Raw genomic sequence first — 21,512 nt, 5'->3', positions numbered from 1 at the left:
TCTTCACAAGTAATATAATACAAAGCAACTGTAGAAAGTACAATTACAAAAGGCATTCATTAAAACATCAAGTCTTTCAGATGGTGACTTGTGCAGTAGGTAAAACCCTTAGGACATCCAAATACTGACTTTTTTCACTCTTTGCTCCCAATGCCTGTTGATCATCAGCCCTCTCCCACAGTCAGTCAGAGAATTTGTTTCTTATCACAAGGACGTAGACCAGAAGGGGCCATCATGGGTGGTTCAAGGTTTTCTTCTTTTTGGTTTCCCTGTCTCTAACACATTCACCTGGTAAGCTGTAGGGGAACAGCATGCAATAGGATGACAGCAGAGTATGCCCTTTCACTTCCACAAGGAGCATTCTCTCCAGACATACCTGCCCCACCTCATGAGGAATGAGTTTTCCAGTCTCCACCAGGATGTCAGCACTACTTGGTGTGCCCCAGAGTGCATGCACCCCCACATCAGAAGAAACATACAGGATGCCTCCCTGAAGCCAAAATTAGGGACATCTCAACTGGTTGGCTCCGTACATCTTACACTAGGCTGACACAACCCATTACATTTTCCTTTCTTTCCCATCTCTTCCTTCTTCCTTCGCTTTCCTTTGCTCTTCTTTTTCCATTTTCCTTTCCTCCCTTCCCTTATTAGCCAAAGCACCAGTTACTTCTCTGATAGCTCCCTAATTTAACTCCATTTTTGAATCTTCCCCCCAACTGCAAAATCACTTTGCTTTCTCTTAGCCGTTTGCCCATATTTAAAATGCTTAACATCCTTACCATTGGTTATCAAAACTGATTGTACTTACTAGGTGTTCAATATTCTATGACTATTGTTTAATATTCACTGTATGATTTTCTGATCTGAATTTATTTATCATGTATGTCAGATCACTTCACTACTACTACTGCACTTCAAGTGATAGTATTATGAAGTTTATTAATTGAAATATGTATGTTGGAGCTTTTCTCCCCAGACCTCCACTGGAAAAGGAATTCATGCCCATTCGGACTTTTTCAGTAAACAAATGCCAAATAAATAAATAAGATAAATAAATAGTTTTAAAACAATTAAGGCTAATTATGACATGGTCACTGTTAATGTTGGAACAAAAAAAATGTAGGAAAGTCCTCCCTACTGAACATGCCACAGAATATGTTAGGGATATTTTGGTATAATAGTTAAGGTGATACCCTCACAGGCAAGAGGTACAGGGTTTGATTCTCACTATAAACTGGCTAAGCTTAAAATGGTCCACAAGGGCAGCTAGCCTAGTACTTTGCTGTCTGTGAACTGCATAGGGGTTGGGAGTTGGTATAATGGTTAAAGTGTTAACCTCACAGACACAAGGTACAAAATTTGACTCTTACCTTTGGAAAGGAAATTGGCTAGACTTAAATGACCCACAAAGGCTGCTGTCCTAATACTTACCTATAAACAGTGCAGTTATGAAAAGATATCAAACATCCTCGCAAGCACAGGAAAACACACTTGCTTAATAAAATTGTGCCATTACCGCAAAAAACATCTACACATCATGACAACATTTTAAGATTCAATTAGGGCTTAAGGATACGGTGTCACAGAGAGGGGATTTGGTCACCTCTGACCTGGAGTGAGATGTACAGCCAGTCATATTTGTCTTTCATGGGCTTCACCTCTCCTTTAGGAGTACTAGTACTGAACAGGAAATTTTGGAACCATATAGTACCTTTTTAGATCTCTTCAAATTCCAAGAAAAAAGAAATGAAAAATACAAAACATATGAAGTCAGAGGTGAAGGTGGCTTTGCTAAGTGCTAGAAGTCTCAAACAATAAAATGGGTTATCTTGAAGCTTTTCTCAATAAGGAAGACACAGATATCTGTATCATTAATGAAACAGGGTTTAAATATCAAAATGCATATTGCAAATTCCAGGGAAACCCTGATTTCACAGTTGCAGATTAGAAAGGATAGGTAAAGTTTCTTAATCTTTGTAAAAGAAAACATAAAAGTCAGAAGCCAAGATAGATTGTCAACTCAGGATGAGGAATTACTCATACAATAATTAATATCAGTGATACAAAATGCAGTGTTATATATCATATAACATTTAAGTCTCCTGTAGAACAAGAAGATTTCCTGACTAAGTTTTAGGATGTAACAATGAAAACAAAAATAATCCAACTGGGAGCCTTTAAATACCAAATCACTGACTAGGTAAACTAACACCAAGTAAATATATCCAAATATTAACTGATCATCAAAGCAGCTTAAAATAAACCATATAAAATCCAAGTAGGGATAGTAATGTCTTGGATACCATACTAAAATACACATGATTTTTTACTCCCCACCTATGGTTAAACCCTCTGTAATTACCACAAATCATGATACTATTATTTTTAATCTAGAGTAAAATCAAACTTCATTCATAAATAAACCATTTTTCGTAGGCTTTATGAATGGAAACTATGACACAATAAATTATATACTTTTGAAAATAGACTGGGAAATATTCAATGACCCCATAAAGTCTGCTCATGATAAAATCTAGTTACACGGTACTACCAATTTTTGGGTCTATATTAAATCAGTGAATGCTTAAAAAAGCGAACACTGATTTATCGACCCCATGTAAGTGAAAGCTTGCAATCCTGAACACTCGGAACAGCAATTATTTTCCCAGGGGAAAAAAATCTCTGTTCCACAAAAAAAAAACAAAAAACAAAAAAAAAAACCTTCAAAACATTACCCCCCCCTACTTAAATATACCACCTCCGAGATTGCACTACAGTGACGAAAATGGCAAAGTAGCAGAGGCGGCCAAGCGATTTCTTTCCCAGGGAAAGAATTTGCTTATATGCCGTTTCGTGCTTTCAAGTTCGATCAAGACGCATTCGAAAGATTGCATTTTCGATTATATAATAGGAACTCCAGTTTTTGCACTAATGAACATGTACTAATAAAACACAAACATATAGGTAAAGTTAACAATAACAAAAATATCGGGAAAATCAAAAATACAAGATATACAATAGAAAAAAGATGCACTACGTAGCTTTCAGAAATGAGCAGGCTCATAAAATAAGGGTAGAGTAAATGAAGTCATTTACATTTCTTAAACTTCCAGGTTTAACTACACACATTTTATTTTCAAAAATTGAAGGAGAATGTGTATGTTACAGGTTATGAGTCAACAATGAAGTGAACACTCAACCACTGGACACAGTAAATGGACTTGAAGAAAAAAGTTTATACATATTTCACAATATACAAAGAAACATCCCATAATACTTTAAAGACAAGGAGAGATATAACTACATACATAACTACATTTAATATAAAATTAAAATGTCAAAGTACACATGACAAGAACACAATCCTGGTGGTTTCCTACACAGAATTATGGAAAACCCAACTAAACTTTAATCAATGACAATGCAAAATACAATGCTAGCAGTTTGGCAGCCCTAACCTACGGTAACAGGCTGCAGTGGTACCAATTCACAAAGCAGGTGTCACACCAAACCCAAGCAATTTTAAACCCATTAGAGTGAGGAGAATGTTATGCAAAATCACATAAAGCCTCAGAATACAATTTATTTGAAAAGGCAAGTGGGATCTACTACTGCTAGATATGGAACAGTATGGGTTTGTCAGGAGGTTTATTTGAACAGGTAACAGCAGCACCTGATAATAAATGGCAGTGCATTCTTTTTATCTTGATCATGCCAAGGCATTCAACACTACCCATATTAAGGAAACAACTAATGAATTAATAGCACTAAATGTCAGTTGAAATGCAATTCAGTCAGTAAATTATGACAGATTGTCAGTAGTGTCCCAAAGAGCTCTTCACTGCGATGGCTTCTTTATAGTCTATCATTGTCAGAAATAAAAATTGGAAATGGGTAACGGCTAACCTAATGCTAATGACTGACATCTGGGTAACATTATTACTTTACTAAAAGAAGATGAAGTTCTCCAGGATGGGCTATAGAAATGTCAGCTACTGGTGCTCAGATTTTTCAGAAACCAAGGGATAACATTTGTGTGCAGATATATACTAGGGGCATACATAGGAATGAATGAGACTAACACATATCCTAGCAAATTTTATTGGACCACAACAATGAAATTGATAACTTATGTGTTGGGTACCTTGAATGTCTGGAGATGACCACTCATGCAGGCTATAGAAATCCTTTGATTTCAATACCTACCCCAGAGGTGTCATTCGAGCATACTTCAATGGACAATGCTATGTCACTGGTAAAATCCAGCAATGAATTTCAATATGTTTGTCGTTATTCTGGACTCTGCAACTAAATATTCTGATGCTACCCTATTATGTGACGCTAATGTTAAAATCTATAAGCATGGAGCTAGTTTTGGTATTTTACACTGTATGGATACCCAAACTACCACTGATCAGGGGGCAACTTCTTTGCCCAGAATAATGCAGAAACTGTGCCAGTTCTTTGATGTCAAGCAACTAAAAACTCAGTGTACCATCCCTCAGATAGACTACTGAAAACAAATGGATTGATGAAGTGATGGAACAGCGCACTAAAGTGCATGCTAAGAAAGCTAAGGTGAAGATGGCAAAATCTCGGCCCAGCTAATATCAATCTCCTATGGTCACTGCAAAAGTGTAACAAGCTTTGTCCAGGTTTAGATCTTTTGATTTACTATAAATCAGGCACCCTTGTGGACTACAAGATATGTAGAAATGGTGATGCCCATCATATGGGAACACAAAAGAAGAGCCCAGGCTACATATCAACTGGTGTATAATAGAAATGCAATGACTTAAGAATTCAAAACTTTACACAAGGTATTACTTTTCATCCCCACTACAGAATATAGTGACATAAAAGAACTAAAAATGATGAATATAAGAAAGAGATTCTTGGTTATTTCAGGAAAAGAATTTACAGGAAGCAGACATCAATTCTGAAGCCCTTTGCCAAATGGTCGTAGATTAAGGCAGCACTGGCTTATCAGTGTATAACCTTGACAGCCTTTTGCAGCAGATGCAGGTGACAAAAAAGCTTTGGTTACAGAAGTACATAAAAGAATGGAATATGACTATCTGGCCTCTCACTTACAAGCACTGTATTCATAAACAAGGAAGCATTCCTGGTATTGTTAGGGGTTCCTATCAGATAGTCGAACTTCTGCAAGTTCGAACCTCATATGGTCGAGACCATAAGTTTGAATTTGCAGAAGTTTGAACATTTCAACAGAAATCTCCATAAGGGGAGGTTTCCGTTTTGTTCAATGTGGTGTGATCTCGGAGTTGGTATATTTAAGTAGCGGGGGGTGTGGGGGAGCAGGGGGGCTTGCCTCCTGCTTACAACAGTTTATTTTGTTTTCTTTTTTTTTTGTTTTTTTATCCATAGTCAAAGTTTAACTTTGAACAGGATGGTTCGAACATTCCATGTTCGAAGTTATTAAACTTCGACTATATGATATAGACCCTATGGTTAGTTTATAAAATTATGGAAAAATCTAAATGCCAGATCAACTCCCATTCTGTGGAGGACGAGTTCTACACAAGTTTCCTACTTGACTACTACAGAGCTAACAGAAATCCTTAAGGAATTTCATCTGTGATGTACGCTCTTGTATTACTGGACAGTTTTGGTGGAAACTGGTAAGATAAATGATTTCCTTAAGTCAGAAGAGATAATCACTTTTGCACAGTAGGCCCAATGGCATCTTACTAGAGCAATCATCCTGAAAAAAATATGCAAGACTACAGTCTACACAAATACCCAGGCCTTAATAGCCTCAACAGAATTCCATAGAAAATTTGCTTCCTACTTCCACCGTCTTGCTTGAGATTTCTTCAATACAGTTTTCTTCATAGATCAGATGATCTACCCTTCTTTGCTTTTACACTTACTCTTACCCTTAAGAAAACAATTCCAATAAACTCCAAAATTCAAGGCTATCTATATTACGTATACATGCAGACCTGAAGATTTTAAGATTATAGATTGGTTAACAGAATATCTTGTGTGTCTGTGGGGGGGGGGGGGGGGGTATATCCTCTACAAGCAGAAACTATTTTCTTAACAGAGGGATCACTGATGCAATGAGAAACATTCACTATGTCTCTGACTAGGCAACACATATGAGATAATTTAGCTATCCTTTTGTCATAAGATGTGAAGAAAGATTCAAAGTGGGTATCACATGATTTTTACTTTCACACTATACTTCACAAAAGTACCTTTTATTTATAAGTTATATTGACGCCTTTCTGTTAAAATCGCGGTGGTGCAGCGGTAGCGTTGTTGCCTCAAGCAAGTGGTTCTCCCGTTCGATTCTCAGCTGGAGTGTGGGGAGTGCCTTCTGTGTGGAGACTGCATGTCCTCCCCGTGGTTGGGTGGGTGTTCGAAAGACATGCGTAAATGGGCATGCCTTCGTTGAAGGTTGAACATCGAGCTGGCACCTCGGCGTTCGTGAAAACCTACTGCCAACCATTAGCGGACCAGAGTTCCGCTGTAGCGACCCCTAACCGGGAAAAGCCGAAAGACAACATTGATGCCTTTCTGACACAGTACTGGTAAATTATTAATGTATCATTTCATAATGTCTTACAATGCAATACTGCAAAAACAGGGATGTCCACTGACCTCCAATTTACTCAACATATATTCAGGATCATTCCTGTGTTCAATCAAGGATAACCAGGGAATGGACAATTTCAAGGTGAGATAATCTAGACCTAAGGTAAAAGCTTTCCATGATAATACCGATTGCCCATATGTAACCCTGACATAGCGATCTCACTATTTCCAATAACAGATTGACAGGCTGCCCTGATGACTGGCAAGGCTTTTGGAGGGGTGGAAGTTTTACAGATCCTTTCTAGGATCACCAGACCTGTAACAATGCCTCTTTCCTGGACACCATCCATCCAAACAAATTCTAAAGTTCCGGGGCTTGGCTGTCCCATTCAAAATGTCTCATCTGAATGGGATGAAACAACCTGAGTGGACCACCTGCTGGACATGGGAAATGACCATGCTGAATGCCATGTATTATTAATGTCCCTAATGACCCATGTAATCTGACTAGATAATCAGGCAATGAACCAGACACTGGAGCACTGCTGTGTTTTCTGCCCTTACAAAGTTTAATACATGGCAGATGAATAGCAGTCAAAAGAGAAACATGCTACTTACTGAAGAGATCGCATACATTATATTGTCAATTAAGGTCCAAAGTTCTTTACACTGGTGATGTAATCAGTGTGTCAAGTAGTGCCACCACTGCAGTCCTGCTGTATCTATAAGCTCAGTCAGGTTACTGACTGCACATTAGCTACCAAAGCAAATTAAACATTTACGCCTTACAGCATAAAGAAAATGGCACCAATAATGAAGCCAAAAAGAACAGAAAGTTTTACTCAAATTCTTAATTTTAGCTATCTTTTTAATAGCCCTACTAAATGCATGCTACAAATGAATGACTTACTCAACTTCTTGCAAGTACAGTCAGTAAACATGTACAACTTAGACCCTTAAGCTTGTAAGTGTGTGTGTGAATGAATTAAATGAGAAATCAAAGGGAAAATTTTAAAACGTCAGCTGAAAACTGAACTGTCAAAGCCTACATGAGTGTGGTCTACAAAGCCACACTGTGATGGACCTCGGTGGCAAATACAGTGGGCCAAATTTAGGAATCAATCAATCAAATGAAATGCTGAACATTACAAATAAACCAAGGCAAAAAAGCATTGTCATTGCATATGGCTGTAGAGTGAGTGTACACAATTTCTGAAGTAATGTCATACAAAGGAGATATTTACAGTGCAGTGCAAAAGACCCTATCAATAGTTTTCAACCTCCTTTTTCCAAAAAAAGCATTCAGTTTAGCATTAATAAGTTTAGAAATGTGTAACAGGAATGTCAACAGTCTAAAGACATAGGGCAGGATTCAGAAAGGTTACCGTGAGGTATACACTGGGTGCACACCTTCTCAATAACCGTTTCTGTTTCAGAGGCAGCTCTACCACAGTCCTTTAGAAGGAAAAAATGCAGCACCATGGGTGGGAGGGTTGGCATAATATTTAGAGTGTTAACCTCAGAGGCACAAGGTACAGGGTTTGATTTTCATCTGTGGGGGAAATTATCCAGGTTTAAAATGGCCCACAAGAGCAGCTAGCCTAATACTAACCTATGAACTATGGCTGTCTGTCTCCGCTGCATGCTAAATTCTAATGATGCATTCCGGGGGAGTGGCCTGTGATAATTAGTCATATGTTCTGCCCTAGAAATGCATGCCATAAGGCATTTACACATCTAAGCAATTCAGATAATCTCTTGGCTGCATAAGGTACATCGGCTGCCCATGTTAAGGAACATGGCCAAAAGCTTGTGTTCAGCCATCAAATTAGAGATAACTGCCAGGGGGTTTAATGGAAAGGCAGTGTTTGGAAGGTTTCTGTGTATGTGTGAATGTTATGTAGAGGTGCAAATAGTGTAATGCAAGTGAGTATCTTTCTGTCTTCAAGGGAGGCAAAGTAAGGGGATTAGTTAGGGAATAGGTAGGGTAGGGGTAGGTGTGGTATATGCATATATGTCAGTGTGTCAATGCGAATGGGTGTGGCTTTGTGTATGAATATGTGTGGGGGGCTGTCATACTTCCACACTCTCACAGACTAATGAGAAAAAAATTCTGCCACTTTTGGGGGTAGGAGAGGACATTAGACACCAGGGATAGATTACATTATGCCTTAAAGTCACTTGTGCAAAGAGAACAAAATGTTGCTGCATGAAAGATGTGGGGTAGGGAGTAGTCTGTATATTGTGCCTTAAAGGCACTTAAAAAGTTTGAATTCATCTTGTATCCTCAATACATGGAATCACGTGAATAGCTCTCTACACCACCATAAGGCACTGGGAATACTTCTACATGTTACAGGTTCGTTGATACTTACACAGCTACTGATCTGTGAGAATCTTAAGCCTAAACTTACATTCCAAAGGTAGTTTTTAGCTCTTATAGTTTGCATACAAATATCCTAGAGATGGTTTGAACAAGGTTTATTTTGGGATGCTTACATGTTTCCACCAATCCATGAGGGACACGGGTGGTAAACCAGGGCAGCAACATTCACAAAAGGATGATGTCACAATATAAACAAAGGATAACTGACTAATAATTGGTTGTTTCAGGTGTCGTTCTATGGGGATACAATATTTTCAGCGTGAGAGGATATGGTTAACAAATCACGGTGCTTTGCTAAAGATGGTCTGCACTTTTCCCCTCTAGGCTTTTGAATAATAGCTAAAACATTATCCTCCCCCCAGAGCATTTTTTTAGGCAATGCCAAACTGATAAACATACCAACGTAGCAAAATCAACCCGTGGGAACCTTTAGGTGTTACTTCTCAATGTCAGAAGCATGAACAAGAAGCGCCATTCCCTTCAAGCTATCTTCACCATGGAGTATGTAGACATCTGCTCAGTTACCCAGACATAGTTTAAAGTCACAGAAAGCAACCCCACAATGCAAGGCTTTGATGACTTTCACTCATTTAGACCAGCAACTACAGAGGCAGGAAATAAAGATGGAGGTGTGTCTATCTATATCAATAACAAGCATAACTATATGCTGGTTATACAGGATGACACACTGGAGTTTCTCCATGTGCAGATTACCTTAGACAAAGTCCTGTACCCCATCCTAGCAAGCTACAGGTCAACCTGTATGTCCCCTGAAGCCCATAGCTTATATTCAAACATACTGGAGACACTCACCATTCAACCAAATACCATACTCATGGGGGATGTTAATTACCCTTCCATAGACTGCAAATTCTATACAGTCTCAAATTTGCAGGCACAGAGATTCCTGGAATTGTAAACACAAACACAGTAGACCAGGTAGTGCATATGCCCACTAGAGATACAAACATACTGAACATGGGATTCACAAATATGGGAAAATGCTGCCCCCCCCACTGGTCATGTCCTCCCTGATAAGATCAGATCATAATGCTGTCTCCTTTGTCATAAAAATCAATTTGCTAACCTAACCCCAGTAAACACTGTAACACTTAGGGATTTTTCCAAGATAAACTACCATTTATTTAGTGATAACATTTAAAATTCCATGCCCCTTGAAACCCAGACAGCACAGCAACCTATGCAGAATGGAGAATGGTTCACAGAAACTCTGTACAATAATGTTAAAGGCTGCATAGAGGCTGCTGTACCTACCCAAAGAAAGCCCAAAACATACTAAAAAAAAAAAAAAAACAAATCACCCTATTGGAACCCTAAATTAAACAGGTAATACCACAACAGGAAGAAAGTCACAGCTAAAAATAGGAAGTGTAAAACTCAAAAAGATAAAAACACTCTCATCAAACAGAAGAGGGCTAATTAAATCCAAGAAAGCCAGTTTTGAGGTTAAATACCTTCTAAGGCCAAAGACAACCATAAAGTCTTCTTTGGCTACGTTAGAGTCCTCAAAGGAAGCACACAACAGTGTGCTGAACTGGTTGTTAATAGAGCCACATTCATGTTGCTGGGTGATGCAGCGAATTTACTGGCTGACTAATTCAGCTCCAACTTTACCCCTCATTTACGCCCCCCCCCCAGGGAAATCCCTTCAAACATAAAGCCTCCAAGTATAAATAGGGAGCAGGTTTTGGTTGCACTAAGGCCAAAAACACAGCCTCAATGGGATCCAATAATATCCCAGGTTGCCTCCTGAACAGAATGAAAAATAACCTACCAGGACCACTGCAGTCACTAATCAACCATAGTATTAGAACAGACTATATGCTATGGGAATGGAGGACTGAAACGGTCATCCCGCTACATAAGGGTACAGCATCAATGGATTCCAGAAAATACAGGCCCATTAGGCTGACTAGTCTTACATGCAATGTCATGTAAATAATTAACAATGACATAGGAAACCTTGAGACACTGGACTCAACCAAGTTTGGTTTTATCAAATTCGGGTCATGCCTACTAAACCTGATGTACTTCTTAGAGAAGGTCACCAAGGCAATGGATGAGGGAAAAATGATGCATACTGCCTACCTTAACCTGGCTAAGGCATCTGATACAATACCTTACTCAGGCATTGTAAACAAACTCATGGAATAAGACAGAGACCCCTATACAACATGCTGGATAGCCAGCTGACTCAAAGATAGGAGCCAGGAAGACAGGATTGGTGAGACCACCTCTACAGAAAAGGATGCTCACCAACAGAGTACCTCAGGGATCTGTGCTGGACCCACTCCTCTTTGGTATTTAGTTCTCTGAAATCATGGCCAATGTCAAAGGCCTCTGGCTGACCAAGTTCACAGATGACTGCAAACTAGCAAGATACTAACATCTTACAGGAAAGAAAGTCTAACACAAATGACTGGTGCCAATGCCACGGCTTAAAACTCATTTCCAAGAAATGTATAATTGTACCATTTGGGAAGACAGATACCCTGGGAAACTAGTTACTAAAACACCCCTAGGAGTAGACCTGGTAGTGAGTGATTTGGGAACACATATAAATAGCAATCTGGCTTTTGATAAATTGAAGAACTACAGTATAATATTCATGTGTTGCAGTTTCTGTTTTTCCCCTGCAGAAACATGCTTTACATTTTTAGAGTTTTAGAATTTTGAAAAGGAAGATAGCAATAAATACCCTCTCTCTCTCCAACCTGAGAACAAGTCAAACCAAGCAAATAGTATTGGGTACAGTGTTAGACAGGCCTATTTTTAATAGTTAATAGTAACTCTCAAGCAACGAGAAACTACAGTTATCTGGCATCTACCAATCCCCATGGGTACTGTTTAACTGAGAGTTTACTGTATAAATAAAGGCATAGCACCTAGGTCCAGCAAAGTGCTCATGCCTCTGTATTTGGCCCTCATCAGACCCATCGAGTATAATGCCTACTTCAGTATATACCTGCCCAGGCACATGCATCATCTGAATTGTTCAGAGTCTCCTCAGAAAAAGAATACAAGGAGTAAACACAATGTCCTATGCAGATTGCCTGAAAGCCCTATCCCTGTGCTCTGTTTCCAAAAGACTACTGAGAGGCGATTTGTACCTTGCATACAAGGAATCTTTGTATCCCACCCTAATGGACCTTTTGCATATCTGCAGAACAAACAGCATCAGAACTACTTAGTTGCACTAAGGATCTAAACTTTACTTATAACAGAAACAGGATATGTTGGAGACAGATATGTATCTCAGAGAATTCCCATTCTCTGGAAATGGTCCCACCATCCATGTGAAGCAGAGCCCTTCCCTAACCCTATTCAACTGTAAACCGAACCAATGGCTGGGGAATAGGAAATTCAAAACTGGTCTGCCACCTATGTCTCTGATGGATAGAGGCAGGCATTAAATCGTGTCTTATCTACTCCTTATAATAACCTATATAACACAATAACTTGTGGGACACAATTGGGTTGCATATATTGGCTTATAAAGGCCCCAGTAGCCATTAGCCTAGTATAAACCTATAAACCTATTCTTTCAAATTACATCTGAATAGAGTAAGAGAAGTAATTTGCTTCATGTGGAGAGGAAGCCAGTTCCATAGAAGTGACAGTCTCTATGATACAAGTCAATACCTCCAGCATGTTCTATTTATTTTGCAAAAGAGATTCAGATACCTTGAGCAGGTATTTATTACACCCTTGGACTTGTGAATGTGTAACAGATCTGATATAATAGGGTCTACTGAAGCTCTATATGCAAGGCAAGGGTCACCTCTCAGTAGCCTGTATAACACTGAGAAGAGGGATAAGATTTTGAGATGATCTGAATACTTTTTATAATTCAGGGCCTTGACTTTTTTAATGAGAAAGCATTGCTGTTGTTTTAGTTGTGACAAGCATCTGGACAGGTACATTCTGAAAGGGGGCATTATACTCACTGATCAGCAAAATGAATGCCAAGTACACTGGAAGAATTGTATCCCTGGATCTAGATGCAGCAAAATGAGTGCCAGGTACACTGGAAGAATTATATCCCTGGATCTAGATGCAGCAAAATGAATGCCAAGTACACTAGAAGAATTATATCTCTGGATCTAGACGCAGCAAAATGAATGCCAAGTACACTAGAAGAATTATATCTCTGGATCTAGACACAGCAACATGAATGCCAAGTACACTGGAAGAATTATATCAGTGGATCTATACGCAGCAACATGAATGCCAAGTACACTGGAAGAATTATATCAGTGGATCTATATGCAGCAAAATGAGTGCCAAGTACACTGGAAGAATTGTATCCCTGGATCTAGATGCAGCAAAATGAATGCCAAGTACACTGGAAGAATTATATCAGTGGATCTATACGCAGCAAAATGAATGCCAAGTACACTGGAAGAATTATATCAGTGGATCTATATGCAGCAAAATGAATGCCAAGTACACTGGAAGAATTGTATCCCTGGATCTAGATGCAGTAAAATGAACGCCAAGTACACTGGAAGAATTATATCCCTGGATCTAGATGCAGCAAAATGAATGCCAAGTACACTGGAAGAATTATATCCCTGGATCTAGACGCAGTAAAATGAATGCCAAGTACACTGGAAGAATTATATCCCTGGATCTAGACACAATACCTTAATATTACCTTAACATCTCTGAAAATAAAATGAAAAAATGGAAGTTAAACTAGCAAACTCTATGTTAAACTTAGATAACTATGCATTAATAAAAAATCATACAGTATGGGACTTCTACCAATTACAAAACCTATCGATGGAAAACATCAAGAGCACTCTTAAAGCAAGTAATAAATACAGTGTGATAATAAAACAAATCATATACTTAGTTATCAAAATAACTAAGGATATTATTGTAAATGAGCAAGATATCAAAGTAGCACAACAAATTCAAAAATTGCTCTTATACAAAAAGAAAATGCTCTCAAACACGTAAAAATTAATAACTAAAATATCAAAATACAATCCTATTTTCAAAGTACTGGGAAGAAAATTGCAGTAACTTGACAACAAATCAGAAGGAATTAGCCATTGCAAACACCATAAAACTGACGCCATTTAAGAAACTAATATACACTCAGATCATGATCTTCAATAATGCACACCATACACCTGTCCATCTTAACAAATTTAATCAATTTAAGTCACCTTATTGTCATTTTTGTCCTAATAAAGACTCTGATATTCAATAATGCATACCATACACCTGTCCATCTTAACAAATTTAAATCATCTAAGTCACCTTATTGTCCTAATAAAGACGCTGATATTCAATAATGCATACCATACACCTGTCTATCTTAACAAATTTAATCCATCTAAGTCATCTCATTGTCCTAATGCATATCATACACCTGTCTATCTTAACAAATTGAATCCATCTAAGTCATCTTATTGTCCTAATGCATACCATACACCTGCCCATCTTAACAAATGTAATCCATCTAACTCATCTTATTGTCCTAATGCATACCATACACCTGTCCATCTTAACAAATTGAATCCATCTAAGTCACCTTATTGTCCTTTTTGTCCTAATAAAGACGGTGATATTCTACATCTTCTGGAGCTGCAAAAAAGTTTATAAACTGTGCTGCTCACTGAGATTCATCTTAGAAAAAACAGGCTGCACAAAATCTACACTATCATGGGAAATAGCGATACTACGTATTTTTAAGAGCAATAACAATAGCCTCACTAAACACATCACTATAACACTATGTGCCTTATTAAAACTTTACAGAGTCAAAAACTGGCTGGACAGATCCAAACTTAATTGGACAGAATACAAGAACATGGCAAAAAACATGTATTAGCTAAGAAGCTGTATATCAAAAGTCAAAAGAACCAGGCATGTTATCAGAACCACTGTAAAGCTTTAATTAATATTTTATCATGAAGGGCAAACAATGTGAATATACATACAGTTATTAAACACTCTCTTTAGTTAAAAGTAGTAACAGCATCAATTAATGTGACGTTTTTGTAAATATGTATATAATGTATAGTAAGTTTAGATTTTTTGTGCATCATTAGGTTGGTGTTATGTTTCAAGATATACTGTTATTGTATTAACATAATGTATAGATCAATTGCTTTACTATATTCATGCCTCATAACTGAATCATAAAACAATCATAACTTCATGGTAATCCTTTGTTGTGAACTTTAGCTAATTTGAAATGTTTTTTTCTTTCTTTTTATCACAGTGTGTGAACAGCTAGCTTAATAACTTGCTTGTGTTATGCAAATTGTAACATCAACTTCTATTGTATTGTATATCATTTTTGATTTCAAATTATGAAAAAAAAATTAATAAAAAGATATCTGAGAAAAAAATGGAAGTTAGGGAAAAGTTGCAAACCCTACACCCTCTGATTCAAGAAGCAACTTGCTAAACAGGCCCTTAAACCACTAAATTAACAGAAGAGTAGGCGGAACAGGCTATTTTTATATAATAAGTATGAAGCTTTAGTGTTAGTTTATGCTTGCAGCAGTTCCTGAGTTACAAGGGATGGTGTTAGTGTAACAAGCAACAGCAAGGAGTGGTCTGTAATATCAGGGATAGTTGAGAGGATGGCTATGTGTTTATGCTGTGAGTTTTAGGACAAAACAAGAAGGAAAGCTAGATGACACCAAGGAGAATTTTTTTTTAAGTATGACTCTGAATCACTTAAAAAGTTAATAAAATAGCAGGTCTAGTATCACAACGCAGTTCCGCACAATAAGTATGAAACTCCACAGTCGATCAGACTGTAATCATCTGTGATTTAAAAGGGCAGGTAAGAGAGAGAGACATCGGGGATGTTATGTCAACTCAAGGACACGTATGGGTTATGTCAATGTGTGTGTATGTGCTGGTGTTTGAACATGTGTCTTTATGTGGGAAGGTGAACAATGGGGTGCCTGTATGTGGGGAAGTGCTTGTGCTACCTTGATGCATGGGCCACCAGTGTTAACTACTCATATAAAGTGATGATAATACTACCGGTAGTTAAGGGCAATTAAGAAACATGCAAATTAATGTTAAGGAGTTTTTTTCTCACTGTGGATAATGTGTTTCTGAATTGTAAATTCCTACAGTGTATAAATAGGCCCATTTGACTGCAGGTTTTAATGCCACCTGTGTTTTTTCTCTGAATCCCTGGGATATATTATATAAAGCTGACAAACCCAGAAAAGAAGTTTAGTGACATAAATAGAGACTAAAATGCAGATCATGCAAACAAGTTTATCAGAAAAAATCAAAAACAAAATGTTAGAAGGTAGAGACATTATACTTGACCGCATACTAGACTAAGCAATCCACCAGAAATCTTGCAGAGAAACAAAATGTGTGTGTGGTGGCTGGGAGAAGACAGACTGCAGTTAGGCAAAGATTATTAATTTGAAAGAAAGCATTAGAATAAGTACAAGACAAAAAATATTGGAGAAGATGTGGGAGCTACATAATAGAAAGAAAAATGATAAAAGTACAATTTGAAAAAGAAAAAAAAGGCTTAAAAACAGATATATGAGAAAAGCAACAACAGATCACAAAAATAAAGAGATCAAAAGGTTTATAGAAATGCACCAAACCACAATGAACTAAGTAACAAGTCTGATACTGCGCATGTACACACGGTTAATTACATTAATCCAGGTGCTACACTGCAAGAGATGGTTCATAGGATGACAGGTGAATACCTAAACCTAGCCAATAACCTGAGGAAAGAATTAAACCCCGTACTTTGTTGTCTGTGAGGTGAACAGCTTAACCATTCTGATACACATTTCAGTAAATGTCGGGTATGACAGTTACTTATTCACAGATATTGGGTTTATCCACCTTAGGGCTACAGTGGGACTATAGTTCATGCCAGCACTCAGTGAATGCAAGGCAGAGAAACTAATACTGATTAAGATTCCAGTCTCCTGCAGGACACACACATGTACACATATGCCACACATTTTGTGCAAAATTACAGGAAATTTGAAGGATCCTGCACTCCTACACAGCCTGTCTTTGGTATATGGGAGAAAACCACAGTATCCATTGAAAACCTGAGTAGACACATACACAACGTGCAAATTCCATTGAGAAGGCAATTCAGCTGGAATCTGAACTGGAAACCAAATTCTGAGAAGCTGCGACTCTTAACTGCTATGCCACTGCCACAGATCAGCTACGGCATTTATACGAAAATGCAACCCGTACCAATCTGAAGAAAACTAGCAAATAAAATACATGCATATAATTTACATGAACCACTTCTAGTTAAGGCTGTTAGGATAGTAAAGTGAAGTATAAAAAAATGAGTCAAATAACACATTTCATGTATGTTAAGAAAGCAAGCAGAGCATTCAGATGAATCACTTTCAGGTTTCAAAGATGGTCTGACACTAAAGTAAAAGTTTAAAACCAGGAGACGAATGCCAAATTTTAATGTACTACTAGGAAAAGGTTCTACTATTATGAGTTATACTATTGCTAAAGCAAATTTTTTCTTGGTCTTTTTCTGTTTTCTGACAGCCATCAGCTTTCCCCTGCTTCACCACAAAGTTGGAGATAAAGACCATCATGCAATGCATCAATCGATATTCCTTATTTGCCCAATCTTCTGTTACCTCAACAGCATCCTGGACGAGCACGTCTTTCAAAGTTCTGGACCCGTGATCCAGACTTTCTTCCATGAACACGTCTACCCTCAGGCTACAGCATGCACACCATTTGGTGCTTTCCCTTGGCTCCTACAGTCACTGCTAGCACATACTGCCTCTGCTAGGTGTCAGGTGTGCAGTAGATTGGTCTGCATCTCTCCTGTTAGGGTGGGTAACCTGATGTCAGCCATGCACAACGTTTGGTGCTTTTCCTTGGCTCTTACAGTAACTGGTTCATAGATTAGTACTAAGCTAACTGCCCTTGCAAGCCACTTTAAGCCTAGCTAATTATCCCTTGTGAGACTCAAACCCTGCACCTTGTGTTTGTAAGGCAAACACCTTAACCATTAGGTGTTACATACTGCCTCTACTAGGTGTCAGGTGTGCAGCAGATTGGTCTGCATCTCTCCTGATAGGGTGGGTAACCTGGTGCCAGCCACATATGCTCATCCTTTCATGCCAGCTCCTCTCATGCCTGAATCACAGTTACTGCTTTATGCCTCTGCACCAAAGAGCTGGCCAGAAGTGCTTCAATATTGATGTATTTTTCAGATTAACCAGATTACATATCATTAGTGGAATGAATAAAAAAAACTTCTTGCCTGTTAACTTCTCACATACAGGAGGTGGTACAGTCCAGGTGCTTCAATATATAAACTGTGACCCCAGATCATTGTGGCTGTTTGGAGACAAATGGTGCATTAGAAAGTGTCACTGATGTGTTAGTGATCTTAGGAGGTAACAGTAAAGCCGCCATTCTCCAGAAGACAATACATTGATTAGGGAGTACATGTAATAATCAGCCACTCTACTTTGTGACTGCATATATTTGTTAAAAATCCCCAAACTGCAAATACTATGTTCTCTTTTAAATCAACAAATACAATAAATATCAAAAAGGCCACAAGAGAGTTCTGGCCATTTCAGTATGTATGCAAGGTATATTTATACCAATTCTTCAATTGAAGACATATAAAAATAATTTTCCTCTTTCTGGGAGAAGATATACCATACCATTATGTGCAAAATACCAGGATCCACTAAGGTACCTAGTCTGACTGAACCCCAACACTTGGTACAAATCAACAAATATAATGTTAACATTCACAGCCATCACAGCAATCAGGACCTGTTCTAGGCAAAAGACTAACATGTAATGACGTTGTGGTGTCTGGATTCAGATAATATAAAGCTGTAAAAATCTAAGTCGCTATTTAAAAGGGTTAGCCATCCCACTCTATTTTCCCAAAAAGCACAGTGCCACATAAGATGTAGTATGCACAACCTCTATTTCTCCCTTAGTTCTGAAAAAAAGATCTTTACTTCACCAATCAGGAGTTAGTCATGAAATGTACTCTCGGTCCTTTTAAATTTCACTTATTTAGAGAGTAGCTACTACAAACTGCAAAAAGCTGTAGTCTGGTACACATAAAATGTCTGAAAACCAGCTCTTTAACCACTGTATCCTGCTAATCAACCACTTCATCACTACTACCCCTCATTTCTTCTACTTCCTTATTGCAGTAACATTCACTCAGTCCCTGTTATTTCCATTCAAGGTCATAATCACACCTTTGTTTCCCTTCAAACTCCTATAACAATTTAGCACTGGACATCATGGAGACAACTTATCCCCCTTCCATTGCCAGTCTTCAACATCAGGTATCCTAAGGCAGTGTAAGGACTGTCTCATGCTCATTGATTACCTCCCACGCAATATAAAAAGGAACTATAAACTACCATGGCTTCAGGTTAATATTATTTACTAGAAAAAACAAACAAGATGGATGGTAAGCACTTTCGCGGTTTATACAGCTTCCTCAGACAAATACAATTCCACTAATATAAAACAACATTAAATATCATTAAAAAAAAAACAAAACACCCAGACCAATTTAATCAGTGAAAGCGGTCACGTGATTTAAGTGCCGGTCCTAAAGATACACTATCATTTAGACTGGGACTTCTATCAGCACGTAAAGTTATAATCTGCTTTAATTCACTACACTCTGTTCTGTTCTTAATATCACCACCTCTTATATTCAACTCCAGCACCTCTAATATGAGAATGTAAAATTATGCCTAGAATCAGTTGCTATAACATGTTTTGCTAGAGCACTGGCTTCTTTACATTTCCTGATATCTCTGACGTGTTCCAATATTTTTTCCTTGAGTATCCGACTGGTTTTCCCTGCACAGAATGCATTACATGCACTACATTGAGCAAGATAAACTACATGAGCACTTCTGCAGTAAGCAAAAAAATCAAATCCAATTAAACAATCCGCTGTAGGGTGTTTAATGGACAATGTAGATCAAATATACTTGCAAGGTGTGCAGGATCTACATGTAAAAATTCCTATACATTCAGAATCAACACGCTCTAAAGTTGTCCGCTGTCTATAACAAAGATGACTTAAAGCAAAATATTATTTCTGAACAAGAACTTAGGTGTAGCACCTAAAGTCTTGTTCAATTTCTCATCAGCTAGCAATATTGGCCAGTTATTCTTAATGTTACAAATGACACTGATATCACTTGAACAGTTCAACAAAACACTAAGTTCCCTATTCAGATCATTACAAGGCACGGATCCTGTATCAATGCTACTTTCAGAAAAATAAGGTCTAGCAATTGTCCCCCTAGATGACCAAGCTTCTCTAACAGTATTTTATATATCTCTTAGTAAATAGCCCCTTTTCAAAAAATCAGTGGTCAATTTTTCAAACGTGCTATCGAGTTTTTCATCATTATTACAATCTTATTGTTCTCAACAGTTGAACCTTCAATACATTCCTAGGAATATGTCTAGAATGCATGCTTGATTTATGTAAAACATTGTTCCACTTACAGGGCTTTCTGTATACTTTAGTATTCAATCCATTAAATAGATCTCTATTTACAGTAACAGCTAGGAAATTCACTGAGGTACCTGAGCATTCATGGCTGAATTTAAGGAAAGTAGTGGTGTTATGCAAATAGCGTATAAAATCAGTAAGCACACCTGAAGCGCCTTTACAAATCAGAAAATTATAGTCCACAAAACTTTAGTAGAAACAAAGATTTTCAATGAAATGATTGTCTACTAAAGCCTTCTCCAATTCCCATTGTGCCAACACCATACTTGCATAGATGTTGGCACACACTGTACCCATGGCCACACCAGTCTTCTGAAGATAAAATTCAGTCCCAAAGACAAAAATATTACTTTGTAAAATCAATTCTAAAAGGGTACAGATAAACGTAATCTTGTTATTGGAAAAATTACTCTGTGTGGTCAAAAACACATTCTCAGTGCCTATATCGTTAGGTATGACTGTAAATAGAGTTAATATCCAAGGTAACAAAAGTATAGCCAATATCTCTAGCCATCTTTGACTTGAAACAATAGGACACATTGTAGGGTGCAAAGCGTCCTTATGCACTTTCGGCAGACCATATAAAACCGGAGTGGTCGGGTGTTCAATCGTAAAGTAATTAAATAACTCTTCATTAAACTGGTCATAAGCAAATCATAAATATAAAAAAATCACCTTACTAATCAAGCTTGCAACCTGGTATAAACTCCTACTCAACCTATCTGAGCCTATCTGTGACAGGTGTATACACCTAGCAAATCTGGAGACAGCCCTCCCCAGTCCACTACATGCAGTGAGCATCACAGTGTCACATACTCCCCCATACTTACAGCATCCTCATACTGATAACACAAAATTGCTGTATGCTGATGCAATTAAAAATTCTTACCCCAAGAGATCAGCAAAAGTCACACAATGTACGCATTCTATGCATTTAGACATGAATATGTCAATGCCAACAAACAACCTCCTTGCTTAGCATGATTAAATCAGCTTCTGGAAAAGTCCTAGTAA

General features: G+C 37.9%; 1 protein-coding gene across 1 annotated transcript in view; it reads right to left on the bottom strand.

Annotated features, from left to right (window-relative positions):
- MRS2 (magnesium transporter MRS2) overlaps window positions 1-21,512 on the bottom strand; it is a gene marked incomplete in the record, with an annotated part of 468,540 nt that overhangs the window by 51,024 nt on the left and 396,004 nt on the right.

This window comes from Protopterus annectens, chromosome 3.part0 (assembly GCF_019279795.1).
Source record: "Protopterus annectens isolate FY-2018-M chromosome 3.part0, PAN1.0, whole genome shotgun sequence".
In the NCBI taxonomy this organism is placed as follows: domain Eukaryota; kingdom Metazoa; phylum Chordata; order Ceratodontiformes; family Protopteridae; genus Protopterus; species Protopterus annectens.
Note: the sequence above shows the minus strand (reverse complement) of the source record. Positions and strands in the feature narration are given on the sequence as shown.